The sequence below is a fragment of the Colletes latitarsis genome, chromosome 2 (assembly GCF_051014445.1).
Source record: "Colletes latitarsis isolate SP2378_abdomen chromosome 2, iyColLati1, whole genome shotgun sequence".
Lineage (NCBI taxonomy): Eukaryota > Metazoa > Arthropoda > Insecta > Hymenoptera > Colletidae > Colletes > Colletes latitarsis.
In genome coordinates, this window is record NC_135135.1 from 6,413,392 (window position 1) to 6,419,391 (window position 6,000).

A 6,000-nucleotide genomic window follows, 5' to 3' on the forward strand; every position below is an offset into this window, starting at 1 on the left:
TTTAAAAACTAGAATTTATAACGTGTGAAGGACATATTTATTGACTCAGTATGATTAGATTGAATAGAAACAAATAATTATTACAAATTGTGTTCAAAATGAAGACCGTCAGCATCTAAATATTTTTACAATCCATCTGTAAACGAATTTTGCATATAACTTAAGGTTTCTAAAGTGATACTCCCTACACACTTCCATAATACGTTCATGCATATCTTCAACTATTATCCGTGTATTCGTATAAATTTAGATTATTTTCCATAGAAAGAAATCCAATAGTTACAGTTGTACCGACACTCCGCAATATTTAAGCTAAAATATCTCCTAAAGTATAGATTTTACGGTATGGCTTTATACTTCCTTATAGAGAACGACGAGCTAAAAAATATATGATTCCATTTAAAAACACAGACTTGACACATACAAATATATTAATTACACCGACTAATAACCGCCTCTAAACCATTCATGTTTCATCAAAGGTCTTTTTCAATGCAACCAGCAGTTTCGAAAATATTTCGTATATTAATAATATATACAGGTGAAAATATTTCAATGGTCTTTTTCAATGTAACCACCAGTTTCGAAAATATTTCATATATTAATAATGTATACAGGTGAAAATATTTCAAAGGTCTTTTTCAGGCAGTTTCGAAAATATTTCGTATATTAATAACATATACAGGTGAAAATGTACATAAAATTTGATACATAATTGAGGAGTATTTATAGGAAACAATGTAAGTACCAATGCATTACTCGAGATATAATAAAATATAAATTCCAGCAATACGTTCCTAATAGAGAGAGACAAAATTATATTTTAACTTTTTATATTTTCTATACTTCGATATTCTTAAGTAATTTACGAACATACAAGTTGGCACTTACAATATTTGCAGATTTAAATTAATGGTACCTTCGGTTCTTTCTACAACTAAGATATGGCACATATAGACTTTTCTCCAAATATCATTTTTTCACAAACTTACATATTATTAATCTAAGAAATAAAAATTTTTGTAATCCATTTAGGTTATTGGAATCTCAGTGACATGTAACGACAAAAATAAATCAAATATTGTCTACGAAGACACTACATGGAAAGTTAATTACTGGTCAAAATGACCCTACACTCATCTATCGCGTCCATTTCGAACATCCGTCACTCGAGGGTTAAAATATGCCCCCTCGAGTCACGACAATAACGCCTCGTAACTGTCAAATTTGTCTTCTTTTTTGCGTTCACGAGCTTGGCTATCCAATAAGAAGAGAATCGTACGCGAGGGAGGGGGAAAATACGATATCAGATACTCACTGCAGAGCGTCAGTGATTATGCGGAAGGATCGTTGCCGTGGAATGCAACCGCATCGCTATCCGTGAGTCTGTGTACGCGCGCGATATCCTGATCGATCGAATCCTCGCAGCCTGGCGACGAAGCGATTTCTATGTTTTTGCTTCCGTCTCTGGCATCGTTGGCCTCCTCCTTCCGCTCAGACTGTCCCCTCAACGATCAATCGAAGCGCCTCGAGATCGATTCCCGCGTTCCGCCGGCGACTTTGCATTCGATTCTCACTGAATATTCTCGCTACCTGTCACTGGTTCTTATCGAATCCACACTGGACCGACGAAATCCACGGTCGATCGAATTAAAAATAACAATCCGCGAGCGGATATACTCTAGATCGCATTATCGATCATTTCTCCAAAATTTACACAACGTTCTCAGTCTCCTTCTATCTCTATTCCGTCGATTCGAAACTTTCACTGTTTAGGGAGCGCGTAGAATTTCACTGGGCCTCGTTTCCCGTTACAATATGGGCACCGCGGTGCTCCGATTAATCGCGATACAGAATCATTGGATCGACGACGGGTCGTGGACACTCGCGAACGATCGACAAAAATTAGTTTCGATGTGGTTTAATTGATGGTCCACGAAGGGAAGAAGCGCGTACGGACGGCGCCGGCTGCGATCGAGCGTGCAATATTGCCGCGATGAAGTCCGGACCGGGACTGACTGGCCATAGGATTCATTTGGGTCAGCGGCACAACGTAGTATAGCGAAACCAGGGATCCGACTATACTGTCCGTTCCACGGCGAAGTGAAGGTGCTACCGCAAGACGAGGTATAGCACTGATTCTTAACCACTGTGCTGTGGCGCACCACCATGGCGCGAAGCCAGCGGCACTGTGCCGCGAACGTTTGACGAAGGAATCTACAATACGCGATACACGATTAAACGCGATACTACTTTTTCAATATTACCATGAATACAACCTAAAATTTATATTATATTTTCCTACAATAACAGACCCTATGTAATGAAACTAAATGTATTTGTTTTGGACAATTACTTACAGTTAAGGACAAAAGTATTGCGTTGTTTGAAAAGTAATTTCGTTTTTCTTCTTTGTGAAAAGCAACAATGTTTTTATAATATATAAATATTGACGAAGGAATCTACAATACGCGACACACGATTAAGCGCGATACTATTTTTTCTATGATGATGAAATTTATATTATATTTTCCTACAATAACAGGCCCTATGTAATGAAACTACATGTACTTGTTTTGGACAATTACTTACAGTTAAGGACAAAAGTATTGGGTTGTTCGGAAAGTAATTTCGTTTTTCTTCTTTGTGAAAAGGAACGATGTTCTTATAATATATAAATATTGACGAATACGCGTCACACGATTAAACGCGATACTATTTTTTCAATATTACCATGAATACAACTTGAAATTTATATTAATTTTCCTACAATAACAGGCCCTATGTAATGAAACTATATGTACTTGTTTTGGACAATTACTTACAGTTAAGGACAAAAGTATTGCGTTGTTCGGAAAGTAATTTCGTTTTTCTCCTTTGTGGAAAGGAACAATGTTCTTATAATATATATATATTGACCAAGGAATCTACAATACGCGACACACGATTAAACGCGATACTATTTTTTCAATGATGATGAAATTTATATTATATTTTCCTACAATAACAGGCCCTATTTAATGAAACTACATGTATTTGTTTTGGGCAATTACTTACAGTTAAGGACAAAAGTATTGCGTTGTTCGAAAAGTAATTTCGTTGTTCTTCTTTGTGGAAAGGAACAATGTTTTCTTATAATATATAAATATTGACGAATACGCGACACACGATTAAACGCGATATTATTTTTTGAATATTACCATGAATACAACCTGAAATTTATATTATATTTTCCTACAATAACAGGCTCTATGTAATGAAACTACATGTATTTGTTTTGGACAATTCCTAACAGTTAAAGACAAAAGTATTGGGTTGTTCGGAAAGTAATTTCGTTGTTCTTCTTTGTGGAAAGGAACAATGTTTTCTTATAATATATAAATATTGACGAATACGCGACACACGATTAAACGCGATATTATTTTTTGAATATTACCATGAATACAACCTGAAATTTATATTATATTTTCCTACAATAACAGGCTCTATGTAATGAAACTACATGTATTTGTTTTGGACAATTACTAACAGTTAAAGACAAAAGTATTGGGTTGTTCGGAAAGTAATTTCGTTTTTCTTCTTTGTGAAAAGCAACAATGTTCTTATAATATATAAATATTGACCAAGGAATCTACAATACGCGACACACGATTAAACGCGATACTATTTTTTCAATGATGATGAAATTTATATTATATTTTCCTACAATAACAGGCCCTATTTAATGAAACTACATGTATTTGTTTTGGGCAATTACTTACAGTTAAGGACAAAAGTATTGCGTTGTTCGAAAAGTAATTTCGTTGTTCTTCTTTGTGGAAAGCAACAATGTTCTTATAATATATAAATATTGACCAAGGAATCTACAATACGCGACACACGATTAAACGCGATACTATTTTTTCAATGATGATGAAATTTATATTATATTTTCCTACAATAACAGGCTCTATTTAATGAAACTACATGTATTTGTTTTGGGCAATTACTTACAGTTAAGGACAAAAGTATTGCGTTGTTCGAAAAGTAATTTCGTTGTTCTTCTTTGTGGAAAGGAACAATGTTTTCTTATAATATATTAATATTGACGAATACGCGACACACGATTAAACGCGATATTATTTTTTGAATATTACCATGAATACAACCTGAAATTTATATTATATTTTCCTACAATAACAGGCTCTATGTAATGAAACTACATGTATTTGTTTTGGACAATTACTAGCAGTTAAAGACAAAAGTATTGGGTTGTTCGGAAAGTAATTTCGTTTTTCTTCTTTGTGGAAAGGAACAATGTTTTCTTATAATATATAAATATTGACGAATATGCGACACACGATTAAACGCGATATTATTTTTTGAATATTACCATGAATACAACCTGAAATTTATATTATATTTTCCTACAATAACAGGCTCTATGTAATGAAACTACATGTATTTGTTTTGGACAATTACTAACAGTTAAAGACAAAAGTATTGGGTTGTTCGGAAAGTAATTTCGTTTTTCTTCTTTGTGAAAAGCAACAATGTTCTTATAATATATAAATATTGACGAATACGCGACACACGATTAAACGCGATATTATTTTTTGAATATTACCATGAATACAACCTGAAATTTATATTATATTTTCCTACAATAACAGGCTCTATGTAATGAAACTACATGTATTTGTTTTGGACAATTACTAACAGTTAAAGACAAAAGTATTGGGTTGTTCGGAAAGTAATTTCGTTTTTCTTCTTTGTGAAAAGCAACAATGTTCTTATAATATATAAATATTGACCAAGGAATCTACAATACGCGACACACGATTAAACGCGATACTATTTTTTCAATGATGATGAAATTTATATTATATTTTCCTACAATAACAGGCCCTATTTAATAAAGCTACATGTATTTGCTTTGGGCAATTACTTACAGTTAAGGACAAAAATATTGGGTTGTTCGAAAAGTAATTTCATTGTTCTTCTTTGTGGAAAGGAGCAATGTTCTTATAATATATAAATATTCACCAAGGAATCTACAATACGCGACACACGATTAAACGCGATTCTACTTTTTCAATATTACCATGAATACAACCTGAAATTTATATTATATTTTCCTACAATAACCGGCTCTATTTAATGAAACTACATGTACTTGTTTTGGACAATTACTTACAGTTAAGGACAAAAGTATTGGGTTGTTCGGAAAGTAATTTCGTTTTTCTTCTTTGTGGAAAGGAACAATGTTCTTTTAATACACAAATATTTTACTGAATTATGTACTGGCCATTTTGATCCAACACATTTTACCATCTTCCTGGTAGTAGCATGATTCCATGCTCATAAAATTTCTGATCTTTATTTGTAAATCACTGATGCAAGTGATTTTTTATATCGTCGCTTTAAGTAAATGTTTTATCATTTAAGAAATTTTGTAAAGACTGGAATAAGTAATAATCGGATGGTGCCGGATCTGGCGAGTATGGTGGGTGTGGTAGCATATCCCATCCAAACTGCAATAGCTTCTGACGAGTTACTAAACTTGCATAAGGTCTAGCATTATCATAGTGGAGCCCAAATGTCGAGCTTTGAAACGAAACTAAATCGTCTCATGTGATCACAAACGGTCGTATTCGACAAATTTAACCTCTTAACGATTGTGTTGTTAATCGTCGATTTGCTTCAACCAATAGCTTTATTTCGCTTTCGTTGGCTTTAACTGGCCATCCAGAACCTGGGGTATCTTCCATATCGAAATTGCAGGAACGAAATTTTGCGAACGGGTTTTGACACTGTCATTCTGTTAAAACATCTTCTCCAAACACGTCACACAATTTTATTCTTGCTCGAACAGCATTCTTACCTTTTCGATAATAAAAAAGTAAAATATGCCGAAAATGCATACAAATTGGTATTCTTGATTTTCGTCTTGTTTTAGCGTCTAGAATCCCCCATTAAAATTTTTTCCAGGGGTGGTCGATCACCCTTTATAAGTTACTG

The 6,000-nt window shown here is 33.7% G+C and overlaps 1 protein-coding gene across 2 annotated transcripts in view; it reads right to left on the bottom strand.

Annotated features, from left to right (window-relative positions):
• Positions 1-2,114, bottom strand: part of LOC143348706 (uncharacterized) — a 61,491-nt gene extending 59,377 nt beyond the window's left edge. Inside the window, exon 1 of one of the 2 annotated variants that reach the window (XM_076779265.1) lies at positions 1,319-2,112. The gene's annotated coding sequence lies outside the window, so the exon portion shown is untranslated. Of the gene's footprint in view, positions 1-1,318 lie in introns of both variants that reach the window. The other variant, XM_076779275.1, reaches the window with a different exon arrangement.
• Positions 2,115-6,000: the final 3,886 nt, after the last annotated feature.